The following is a 14,135-nucleotide window of genomic DNA, read 5'->3' on the forward strand; positions in this document are numbered from 1 at the left end:
GGAGCAGGCATAGGTGGCATCTTCAAATCTCTTTTTAGGATAGCACTACCGCTGTTGAAAAGAGGTTTTAGTATAGTAAAACCACATCTAAAAACTGCTGCTAGATATATAGCTAGCGATGTTGTGACCAGCGCTCTATCAAGATCGTATAACGACAATAATAATAATAATAATGGACAAAATGGCACAGGTTAATGGTGATGTCACAAGGTTCTTTTAAACCACCGGGTGAGCGTCTACATAGGGGGAGTGGCCGTGTGAAGAAAGCTAAACGTCGCAGTAACAAGCGCGCGGCCCCAAAACGTAACCGGCGTCCCCGCACTAAACGTGTAAAGAGAACCGTCCGTACCAAAAGACTTCTGAACACTATTTTCTAATCATGGCTCTATTCCATCGCATGTCTGAGGAGTGTATTAAATCAGAGTTAGACTTATTTACAATCCCCATGACACAGACGTCCACTGAAAAAAATACTTACGTGGAAATACCACCTCTATCCGCAATAACCGATTCATCACCATTAGAATTTTTTATCGCTGGCACGGGAGAGGATTATTTGGATCTTAATAACACTCTTTTATACATTAGACTCAAAATAACCGGAACCGACGGTTCTAATATACCAGACGGATCGCCTGTCGGTTTAATAAACTATCCGGGAGCATGTATATTCTCACAGGTGGATGTCTCTCTGGGGGATCGTCTGATAACCTAGAGTTGCAGTACCTACCCCTACAGATGTTTGATTGAAGCTCTGATTAATTTTGGAAAAGATACACTCGAAAGTGTCTTTTCAGCCGGTTTGTTCTACAAAGATACACCGGGTCACATGGATGCTACTGACCCTGCTGGAGAAAAGATGGGGTTAATGAAGAGAGCTGCATTTACCAATGCTAGTAATGTGATAGAATTACTAGCCCCCATTCATAGTGACATTTTCTTTCAAGAAAAATTAATGTTGAATGGTGTAGATATAAAAATAAGAATGACAAGAGCTAAAGATGAGTTCTGCCTAATGTGAGATGACGCTGTTGCTTATAAACTCAATATTGTGTCAGCATCTCTTTTTGTCAAAAAAGTTACTGTTTCACCAGGCGTCTGGTTGGGGCATGCTCAGGCACTTCTAGGCACTACTGCTAAATACCCCATAGACCTTTTCAGGGGCGTATGATAAAAACCCCTTTGCTTTTAAACATTTTAACCTGGAGTTTTTGGCTTTATATCAAGACGGCGTCCAAATTCCATCCAAACCGTTTCAACCGGAATATGAGAGCGGATTAGCCATTAGGGACTTTTATCAACTCATGACGGCTAACGGAAGACAACTTAAAAATCAACCTCTTGTAATAGATCGTCAGGATTTTCTAGACGGATATACGCTCTACGCATTTAATTTGACCCCTGATGAAGATTGTTCGAATCATGTTTCACTAATTAAATTGGGAAATATTAGACTAGAAGCATGATTCAGACAACCTCTCAGACAATCCATAACCATTATCGTATATTCGATTTTTGATTCAATTGTTGAAATATCCAATCGAAGACAGGTGTTAGTGGATTATTATTGAGGAGGAAGGAAAATGAATACGGTTCAACTAACGTCTGTTATGGATAAAATTTATCACATTACAAGTTTTTTAGGAGTGCTTCCCAGCTATTATCTACCCAAAGTGACCGTAAAGAATACCCCCGTCTATGCTTATTTTTAACTCGGATCCCTCCACAAAACCGGGGTTGCATTGGTTAGCAATTTACATAACCAAGGATGGCGTGAGCTGCTTTTTTGATACCTTTGGAGGATCTCCAAAAGATCCCCGTTTTCCAAAGACTGTACAAACCTTTTTAAAAATTTTTACAACTCTATCTGTGTACAATACTCTAACAAACAGGTTCAAGACTTCACATCAGATACTTGCGGACAACATTGTGTGTTTTTTAATCTTGAATGTATTAACAATATGGTTGCACTGTATAAATAAAGGCAACGTATAGACAGACCTCTTTTTTTCATTTTTTTTATTAACATCAAAAACTTAATACATAACACGACACAATTATTTAAAAAACATATTTACACACACACACAAAATTTTTTTTTTCAAAGATAACCAGGCAGTAGTATCGAGTGAGGGTGAATTAAACAACTTTCCAGCAGTGGCAGTAGATTGTGGCATAGTCTTTGATGTGTGCTTTTTACGACTGCCTTTTTTCATGGGGTTAGGCGATTTCCTTTTAAGGGTTTCAATCGTGCATTTAACCTGCGGATTTGTGATAGTGGAAAATGGTATATTTAAAGTTGCAAAAGCACCCAGAAATTCATCCCAACCGCGCGGTCTGTATTCATCACGGAGGTATTCATCACTAACAGGTGCAGTGGCAGGTGCAGTAGCAGGTGTATTAGCAGGTGTAATAACAGGTTCATTGGGATGAATAGCGTCCATTTTCAGTAGTGAAAGAGTTAAAGTACTACTCTCCAAATCACCTTGTTTTACCATAGTTAAAAACCTCTGTAAGACGCTGGAATAAAGTTTAGCCTTCCCATGCGAATCTAAATCACTCCTCTGCAATACGTTTCTTATAACTGTATCTAAATTGTTCTCCACAGTTTGTTGGATTGTCTCACGAGCACCTGCAGTTCTTAATTTATTCATCTGATTCTGAGGGATTAGGTAAAGTTTTTCGGCATATTCCATTCCTAATGCTGTCTGGAGGTTATTAAACTAGTGATAAATGGTATTGCCACACTTAACAGAGGTACAAGAAAACCGCCTCGTTGATTAATCAACCGCTTTTTACTTTTGATGTTAATCTTTTTACTAGCGGCGTATTTGATCTCCTGTTTTTTTTTCTTTTTTTAACCTCCGGAACTGGTTGGTGTTTAGAGATATGTTGCCGTGAAGTACATTAAGAGCTATCTCACACAGGGATAGAATCAGCTGATCTGACGCTGAGTGTAAAATAACACGGCGTTGTCTCAGTGAAGCCTTATATAATAGTTTTAAAAGAGGTACGTTTTTACAGAGCCTATCACTCATTTTTTTTTTCGAAAACGCTCCGGTGTTTTAGCTTTAAAGTCAATCAAAAGGAATCCGTTAGGCTGATTGGTAGCATCCTTATAACACTCCATAAAGAATTTTGTATTTCCAGGGTAAATCTGGCGTCCTAAAGTCATTATTTGCATCGAGTCTCTCGGACTCTTGTACAAAATAAGATAGTGAGTATTGAGTGCGATAGTCCTACTGGTTTTACCGTGAAAAAACAGATTCTGGGTTATCAATATGATAGAAAATGGTATATGATGCACGTATTGTGTGAAAGCTCGTGAGAGTTCATCGTTTGAAAATGCCTCACACATCAGGTCGTCACAGATAATAAGTACATTGACATTAGGCTTTATTAAAGTTTCATCGGTTAAAGAGTTTGGAATACCTTCAATAAATTTTATATCATACAATGACAACAGTTCATCATACAAAGGTTGCCAACAACTGTACAAAAATACAATACTGTAAATTTTTACATTGATCAACTTGTATGCATTACGCAATAAATTCTTTACAAAAACAGTCTTTCCGCTTCCGGATGGCCCAGAGACTAAGGCTGCGAAAGGATATTGCAAACGAAAGTCAAAATCCTCTTCAACATACACATTTTGTGTGTTAGAAATACCCTTAGTAGCCATAAGGAAGTGTGGTGTAATAAGGAAGTAGCACGCGTTTGTCATAAACCACTTTGAATCTTTTCAAAAATGATCTATTATGCAGAGTGAACTTCTTTTTATTCCGCACAATGGTCTATGTGCATGTGAGCAGGTGGCTAGTGTCACGTGATGTTACATAACCCTGTATCAGACATATCATGCTTTCTAAAGTTACAATTTTCGCATTAGCAGAATGGAGCGTGATCCCTTTAGCTTTAAGAGTTACTTTATTTTTTGCGTTTTTTTACGCGTATGTTTTCGGACCCATTGACGCAAAAGTCCTTATGAAATCTCCATCATCAAGTTCATCCGTCAACTCACCAAGATATGCACCTGTTTAGGTACCCAATCTCCATCTTTCGATACAAAGTTAACGCTGTCTGTATCTACATAAAAAACACGGGGCCCTAACTGATCCATGAGCTCATATAACTCCAGACGCCCGTAAGCCGTGGTAAATGCAGCGATGAACACATTAACATCACTGGCGGGGGCGGAGTCTTCATCGCCATAGCACCATTGAACTAAAGCCACAGTGTCCGACACGAATGAGAAGTGTTTAATGACGTGACCGTTTCCAAAGATATAGCGGGCGAAATCTTCACGGTCTGTTAAAAGCTCCGCTGTAGCTTGATTACACCTAAGACCAAATCTACCCCAAAGCGAGTTGAATAAATATTTATTTATAGATCTGCGTGAGGGGTTAAGCGCTATTTTGTCAAGGTCGAGCTGAACTCCCTATAATAATAATCTGTGGAAAATGCCAGACTTCCTCAATTCTGACTACCGAATAACCTTTATCAATAGCTCTGGAGAGCTTGACAGAGGTCCAAACTCCTGAAATGATTCTTTCATCATCACTGTGCCAACACTGCCCCTGATACTGCGCCTCAGCACAGGTGCGACACAACGCAAATAGTAGTTTCCCCTGAGAGGATTTGACAGGTAATATTGGATGCAGTAGTTTACGTGGGGGCAGTACACTGCATTTAATGAGACTGAAATAAGATTTGACCGGTTCAAAATCTTTTAAAATGATCTCAGGAAATAGGGTAGGTTTTACACGATTGTACGTACGGATATAGAGATGTGAAATCCAGATATGACACGCGTTCGCCCTTGGCGGTCTCGTGGTACAAGTGGAGTGCGTTCGTGAGACCTCCGTAAAGTGCTTCTCTAGGATTCAGTCTCGCTGGTGCATTATAATTACTCATAAATGTAATGACATTGGGATTGTTTTGTTTAGCAGCCTCCCACTGACATTCCCAAATCTTGTGCACTTTGAGATTATAGGTATCACGCAAAACTTTCAGCTTATTGTCAGATTGTCTTCTGAGCAGGCCAAAAGGTGTTTTTGACACCGGATTCAAATCGTTAGGATTAAAACGACAACAATGCCCGTGCCAGAAACATCCAAGAATCTCCAAAGCTATTTTATCTCCATTATCAGCCTCATAATACCCATCCACATGATACGGTCCAAATTTGGCTTCGCCATAATTTAAAGCATGATGAACATTGACGTTTCTGCTTGCTTTAATGTATTCCAACCATTGTATGGAAGGGTTTGAGTAAGATTTGTACTGATTGATGTAGCCATTTTGGTGCGTTAAGGCAATTGTGTCTTTAGTTAAAAAAAGCGTTTTGAACACTTTCATAGCACAGCCGGCTAATGTTATACATCCGAAAGGATCTAAGTTGGTACATTCTATAAACTCTTTTCTGTATTTCATACATCCTTCACATAGCAAAACAACGTCATTCTTGCAGTACAAAGCTAATTGTTTTTTGAAGTCAAACACCTCTCCTGCTACGCCCTCGTACCACGAATCAAATTTCACACGTTCAGCGTCAGACATCGTCTGATATCCATAATACTCTTTTGACGGATACGGGCCGATATAGTTTGCATTCTGCAAGCGATTAAAATGATGCTGAAAGAACCCTTTTTCGCTGGTGTTTAGGTTTAAAGCAGAGGTCATTTTTGACAATTTTATGGGCAAGAAGCTATAGCTGTCGATGTATCTCTGTTTAAAGGCTTGGTCGTACATGTAAACAAGTCTACAGCCTTGGAGTATGATTTTTGGAGTTAGTCCCTGACTAGTAAAATACTCGAGCAGTATAAAAGAGTTGAAACCTCTGGAACATCTGCACATCTGGAAGGTGCACATTTGTGCATTAATAGCTTATCACCCGACCATTTTGTTCTGTACTGTCTGTAACATTTATCACAGTATTTTATGCTATCACACTGAGACTTTGATCCGTCACTTGTGTGTTTGTTTATGCATTTTATAACAGAAATCAGATCTACAGTCTCTCAAACAATCATCGCATTGTACCGATTTCTTGGGATGCGTGTAGCAAGACATGTTCATGCACACATTACATGTAAGTTTGCAATAATGTACACTACGATCATTAAACCCTTGATAGCAGTACTCACAAACATACGTGTAACCTAAGAAGCCTTTCAGATTTTTTATCCCATAAAAATGTTCTTCATGCAGGTACAAATGCAACGTCTTGTGATGGAGCTCATCTGTATTTTTATACACGTCCAATTTACCTGAATCAGATCTGTGAAAGATAACTATTTTCAGGTCTAGAAAGGCTTCAAATTTAGAAACATCATGCAACGAAATTTTTTCTTGTGGATCGTAACCCAGATCGGTATGTATATTTCTGGCTAATGTCATCAATTCTGCGTCGGTACACTGTGGATTTAGAAAATGCTAAAACACATATTGTCTGTGAAATTTTTGGGGACAAACAAATGCATTCTATTTTTCTGTATGATCTGATTATGTACCAGGTCTGCCAAATTCCTACGACCACCACCTTGTTTGTTTCGCGCTACAAAGACACATAACTCTAAAGCGGTATCAAAACTCACATCCGTATTGCTTTGAACGGTTCGTTCGATTTGGTCTACAAATACATTAACGTCGAGATTGTTATCAGGCATTAGAACGGCATTTATATCTGTGGGTAGACTTGCACCTTGCAGAGAGATGTATAAAAAAAAAAAAAACTCGCCAGCTAATAATCTGGAAAGCGTAACAATCTCGTTCAAAATATCATGTAAAAATATATTATACGCTGCAAAATCATCTGTTGCTATTTCACAAAAATTTAAAGTTCTGCAAATTTCTAAACCATTAAATCGAGGTCTTGGGACAATCGTAAAATCACCCACACTACCTCCTTCTCTCACTAGTCTATCTATGTAAGGCTGAGTGAGACCCATATCTGGAGCTGTGGGATCGTAACCTGAGAGATCGTTATTAGAAGGTCATCGCTGTCTATAGCGGCACCCAACCATTCGTGTTGTTCATCTAGAAGTTTGTGTAATCTATCATGTTAAGAGGATTAGACGGTAACATCTGTAAATGATTGTTAATAATTTCATGTAACTGTTGTGTATTGTTTTGAAAATCATATCTGGGCCTTAATGGTCTTTGATCATCTTCTGAAGTGTGGGTATGTAAATCATCATGACATCTTTTACTATTCATTTTGAATTATTATTTTTTATTTTAAATTCGAAAACACACCTTTTCTAAATTTTAAAGACAAGCGTGCACACTCCTGAAAACACCAACACCGATTCACAATGCGATATAGATGACAAAACAGAAACATACAGCAGGTATAAATTCAAAACACCTTTTCTCCGCAAGTAAAACAATGCCTAATATGGGAGACAATAACATGCAATACGGTATAAATCAATGACAACAGACAATATTAATAAATGGAGGAAACTAATGATAATTCACTACCAAGAACAAAACAATAATACATGTAAGAAATAACAAACAATAATGTAAGAAATATTTGGTGGTAATAACGAATCGAAGCCAAAATTTAAAAACAAAAATTTTTTAACAATAATAATAACAAAAAACAACAATATAATACATATCAAGGGCGATCACGCCGGTACAAATCTGATAACATTCTTTGCATTAGATTTAAACGTTCCGTGATCAGAGTAAGAGCATTAACAGATACATTTTGTTCAACTTGTACCTGATGGATTTCTCCGGGTACCCCGCTCATGCGCTGTTGAAACTGTCGAATTTCACCATATAGCTGTTCGTGGCAACTTCTCAAAAATTCAGCCGCGTGACGCAAGGATTTGTTGAGCTGTTGTTGACACTCTATGATGTTCCTCAAAATCGCCACCACATCACTTTGTGCATTACCGACGATCTCTTCTGCACCCCGATAGGACAATGCTTGACCGCTCAAATCGAAAAGTGTGTCAAACCGTCGATTAACACAGCGAAGCATATCATAATCAAGCCTTCTATTTAAATCATGTTCACGGAACAGCTCTTGAGGGTCTTCGTTAGGTAACTCTTCCGTCTCCTCCTCGCTTGCCGAATCGTTAAAAAATGCACGATCCCAGGCGCTCACCATAGAATCGGTCCAGGCTGTTAGTCCTCCTTCGTCATATCCTTGCTCTGTAAATGTAGATAAAGGTTTTTTTATTATTATTTTGTCGAATAAAACGCAAAACATAAAAACAAGTTTTTTCTGCTTTAATACATACCGTTATTCTCCTAAGTCCTTAAACGACTGGTGGTTGGAATATCATCCGTTTCCCACTCTGGTAACCTCAGACGTTTTACCCCCTGACCCTCCGATTGGCGCAGCCTACACGTAACGCTAGCTTCAGTGCGAACGCTTGAGACACCTGGGAGATTGTGAGAAGCTTCTTCGGGAGCCAGAACATCGGCGGGGGCGGGATTTGTGACGTGTCCTAGGTCGTGTTGTGATTCGGCAATAATCACAACCTCTTGTGCAACGCTTTCTGGAGGAATTATCACCGCTTGATTTTTGACAACAGCTTGTTCGTCTGTCAAAAAAAAAGAAAAGCATTTCATCATTATTTTTTTTCTGGCAAGCATGTTATGTGAACCTGTCATTTTTAACTTATTGAGAAAAAGGCTTACCGTTATTAACAGCTCCGGATCCATCACAGGCAAACAACACGTCCTCATCAACTATAAGAATCATAGCAAAGTTATTGATGTTAATATTAGACATTGAATTAATAAAATAAAATTGGAAAATACTCACATAACTCATCAAGGATCTGATCCAAACCTTCATCGAAATCCTGATTCTCAAAACCACCTAGAAATCATCCACGAGACATTAAACAAATATTCACTTTAAAATATATTTAAATCATTTGTATAAAAAAACTCACCCTGGTAGTTGTCTGCCATTGTTTCGTTTATTGTTGGATTTGTAACGTAGCACGGCTTGAAGATAATTTGCAGGTAATGAGTATGACTCTATATATAACACCCTCTGTCTTGTTAATCCTAACATTGGGTGTATGGGTGGCTGGGTTTTTGGCGGTTAAATGACACAACACCAGATGCCGGACATGGTCACGTTTCGATGCACAACCTGAGATGAGATATTTCTTCCCTGCTATATTGTTAAATGGGGATACTTTTAACTACATATGTCTGGTTTATTTACTAGATAACACGACACAAGCGCGAAGGAAAGTGTGTGTGTGTGTGCGTGTTGAGGCTTGGAAAATCAAGGTACGTGTGTTTGTATGACCTGTTTGCATTGGTGTTTGAAAAATCACCTTGTGAATAAAAATACTAAATGTAATTAAAATAAAACCAACAATATCATATATATATAACACCCTCTGAAATTAGTTTCACAAGCCAGTTACAAGCATTTCAAAACCCATTAGATGTTTTTACAGCCGCTTGATGTCTAACTGATATGCAGGCGCCAGTAATCACACAGACACCAGATGCCAGACACATTCGCGTTTCGATGGTTGAGATGACACCTCTTTCCTGCTATATTGTGAAACCGAGTACTTTTAATTACATATGTCTGTTTTATTTACTAGATAACGTGACCGAGCTCTCGTCGTGGGAGGAAAAACCTGTGACGGTGGGCTTTGTGTTTACGTCAATGACGCTTGGTGCCGCGATACTGTTGTAACCCCCCCCTCGCCCACCTCGGAGCCTCAGACCACATCACTGTTATGCTAATGCCTGCATACAGACCACTCATTAAAGTCGCCAAACCAGTTCAAAAACAGATTCAAGTGTGGCCAGAAGGATCATCAGAGATTCGTCAGGACTGCTTCAACACAACTGACTGGGACATGTTTAAACAGGCTGCCACATGCAATAACACCACTGACCTCCAGGAGTACTCGGAGACTGTTACTGCCTACATCAATAAGTGTATTGATGATGTAACGGTCACAAAAAACATCACACGGAATGCTGTCTTCAGAGCTGGAGATGAGATGGGCCTGAGAACAGCTAGGGCCAACCTGTCCAGTGGCATCAGAGAGGCTAAGAGACAGCACTCCAGGAGGATAGCTCACCAATTCAGCGACAGCAGAGACACTAGGAATCTGTGGCAGGGGATACAGACCATTACGGACTACAAGCCCCCACCACGGACCTGTGACAACAACATCTCTCTGCTAAATGAGCTGAACACCTTCTTCGCTCGCTTTGAGCAACAAAACAGCACCACTCCACAGAAGACTCCACCTCCTCCCGGCGACCATGGGATTGCGCTGACCCCAGACAGCGTGAGGAGATCCTTCAGCAGGATCAATGCCCGCAAAGCTCCGGGTCCTGACAACATCCCTGGGTGTGTACTGAAAGTCTGTGCAGCAGAACTCACTGATGTCTTCACAGACATTTTTAACATCTCACTGAGTCAGGCTGTTGTTCCCACATGCTTTAAAACTACCACCATCATCCCAGTCCCGAAGAAGCCATCAACACTTCGCTGTGCAACTGGCTGTTGGACTTTCTGACTGGAAGACCTCAGGCAGTACGGGTCGGCAGCAACACATTCAGCACCATCACACTGAACACTGGGGCCCCCCAAGGATGTGTGCTGAGCCCCCTCCTCTTCACTCTGCTGACCCACGACTGCACACCGTCACACAGCTCCAACCTCTTCATTAAGTTTGCAGATGACACGACTGTGGTGGGTCTCATTAGTAACAAAGATGAGACAAACTACAGGAGTGAGGTGAGCCGCCTGGCCAAGTGTTGCAGTGACAACAATCTCTCTCTGAACGTGGAGAAGACGAAGGAGATTGTTGTAGACTTCAGGAGAGCACACACTCAGCACGTTCCTCTGACCATCAACGGTGCGACTGTGGAGAGAGTGAGCAGCACCAAGTTCCTGGGTGTGCACATCACAAAGGACCTCTCCTGGACTGAAAACACCACAGCACTGGCCAAGAAATCACAACAGCGTCTCCACTTCCTCCGCAAACTGAGGAGAGCCAGAGCCCCACCCCCCATCATGTACACCTTCTACAGAGGCACCATCGAGAGCATTCTGTTGAACTGCATCACTGTGTGGTATGGCGCCTGCAACGCGTCCTGCTGAAAGACTCTGCAACGCATAGTGAGAGCAGCAGAGAAGATCATTGGTGTCTCTCTCCCCTCCCTCCAGGACATTTATGGAACACGTCTCACCCGCAAAGCCCTCTGCATCACAGGTGATCCCACCCACCCATCACACAGCTTCTTCAGCCTGCTACCATCAGGGAGGAGACTGCGGAGTCTCCAGGCCAGGACCAGCAGACTGAAGGACAGCTTCATCCACCAGGCTGTCAGGATGCTGAACTCCCTCCCAAACCTGCCCCCCCTCCCCTCTTCTTCCCCAGGCACCACTGAACTATGAACCCCCCCCCACTAATTATATGATGGCATGCACTAGTCACTTGTGCAGCATTGGTCTGCTCACTCACCGCTCACTACCTCATTCGGCATGGAACTGACGTCATTCCACTACCTCATCAGTCAGTTCAATAACTGCTCTTGGTCACTTGTCACTTTAATCAGACTTAAGATATTCTTAAGTGATTTTTTGCACAAAAAAATCTTTTAACTGAACTGTTGTTTTATTAATAAGTGATTTTTTGCACAAAAAAATCTTTTAACTGCACTGTTGTTCACTTCATTGATTTGCAATATATCTGTCATTTACCTTGCGCTGCTTTATTTAACTTTATTTTTAACTTTATTTTTAATTTTTATTATGTCTTTTTTTTATATAATTCCCTTATTGTATAGTTGTATCTACATTTTATATTTGATCTAGTTATTTTTTTAGGCTTTAATGTTAATGTTATCTGTATGCACCGGGGTCTGAGAGTAATGCAATTTTGATTATCTGTATGTACTGTACATGTGGAAATTGACAATAAAGAAGACTTGAACTTGATATGCCTTAACACTTTGCTGTGAGATCTTTTTTTCTTTTGTTTAACTCTCTGTCAGTAACATTCTCGATTTTTTTTTAAATTGTAGTTAGTGGTAAAGTACAACATAGATTTGACAAGTATCTTGTCTGATGGATTTTATTTTAAATCAGCATAATGCCTACCTCTTTTTTCTTTTGTTTTAACTTTTTCTAACATCGTGACAAAACGCCAAGTTTTCTGGTTTGTATCCTTTAAATTCATTTCTTTTTTCAGTTTGAGGTAAGGTACACATCCTATAAAACTCTGTAATCTAGTTTTCTTTCTTTTCTTGCTGGTAACAAACCTTAAAAGTTTAAATTGTAATGCTACAAGCTCTCACATCTTTTTCACGTGTTGCTTAACGAAAACATATCTGATAGTTTTTGACTCGTTTAATTGTTTTAGATAAATAAACAGTAACCTAGTTTTCTTTTTATTTCATTTGTTGCAACTTTAACAACGTTTTACACTTTTCCAAGTAGGACAAAACGATCATTACATTGTTTCCATTTCGTATGTGTTTATATCCTTTTTCTTGAAATCCACTGTGTACTTAAAACCTTAATAAAAACTTTCCCTTATACCATTTTCGTGATTTCACCCTTTTCAGAGTTTAAAAAAAAAAGCACATAGATCCCAACACATTTTCCCCTCCCTCACCGAAATTCCTTCTTAGGTTCAAAAGTTCATATTTAGGTCACTGGGGTGTACAGGGAGGGGAGGGGAGGGGGTGTACAAACAGGTGTCCAGAACAGATGGCTTTTATGACCCTCATCAATCAAATTTTGAGATATAAGGTGTACTGGATCCTCTCTCCTGCTGCCCAAAGACAAGCCTGCTGCGGTTCCTGTGGAGTTACATGTGCAAAGACAAAGAGCCTGATATTTACATTACATTTAATCATTTAACAGACACTTTCATCCAAATTGACTTACAAATGAGAACAATAGAAGCAATCAGACCACTGAGAGAACAACAACAGTATACAAGTGCCATGACAAGTCTCAGTTAGTCTAGCACAGAACACGTAGCTGTGTGTTTTTTTTTTTTTTTCAAGAATAGAACAGAACAGAAAAGGTAAGTGCTAGTATTAGTTGGTCAAATGCTGGTGAAAAAGCTGTGTCTTTAGATGTTTTTTTGAAAATGAGCAATGACTCAAATTGAGATTGGGAGTTCATTCCACCAGCTGGGTACAGTCCAGGAAAAGGTCCTTGAGAGTGAATTTGAACCTCTTTGGGATGGCACCACAAGGACAGAATGAGGAGAGAGAGAGTGTATTAGTCAACGTGAGCTTTTTTGGCTTATTGAAGACAAGCCTCGCTGCTGCATTCTGGATCAGTTGCAGAGGCTTGACAGTACATGCAGGAAGGCCCGCCAGGAGAGCATTACAATAGTCCAGTCTGGAGAGAACAAGAGCTTGGACATGAAGTTGTGTGGTTTGCTCTGACAGAAAGGGTCTAATCTTCCTAATGTTGTCTAAGGCAAATCTGCAGGACTGGGTCATTATAGCAATTTGGTCTGTGAAGCTTATCTGATGATTGATTACAACTCCTAGGTTTCTGGCTGTCTTGCAAAGAATTATGGTTGACAAACCCTGCTGTATAGATTAGTTGTGATGAAATGATGAGTTGGCAGGAACCACAAGCAGTTCTGTCATTGCAAGGTTGAGCTAAAGGAGATGGTCATTCATCCAGCTAGAAATGTCGCTCAGACAAGCTGAAATGCAAGCAGCTACCATCAGATCATCTGGCATTAATGAGAAGTAGAGTTAAGTGTCATCAGCATAGCAGTGATAGCAAAAGCCATGCTTCTGAATGACAGATCCTACTGGCGTTATGTAGATGGAGAAGAGAAGCGGTCCAAGCACTGAGCCTTGAGGAACCCCAGTAGCAAGAAATTGTGACTTAGAAAACTCACCCCTCCAAGACACCCTGAAGGATCTATGTGAGAGGTAGGATTTAAACCACAGGAGTGCGGTTCCATGCCCATCTTTCTGAGGGAGGACAGGATTATCTGGTATTTAACTGTGTCAAAAGCAGCAGACAGATCAAGCAAGATGAGTACTGAGGATATGGATGCTGCTCTTGCCAGCTGTAGAGCTTCAGTAACCGAGAGCAGGGCAGTCTAAGTTGAGTGCCCGCATTTGAAGCCAGA

The sequence above is a fragment of the Carassius auratus genome, chromosome 38 (genome assembly GCF_003368295.1).
Source record: "Carassius auratus strain Wakin chromosome 38, ASM336829v1, whole genome shotgun sequence".
Lineage (NCBI taxonomy): Eukaryota > Metazoa > Chordata > Actinopteri > Cypriniformes > Cyprinidae > Carassius > Carassius auratus.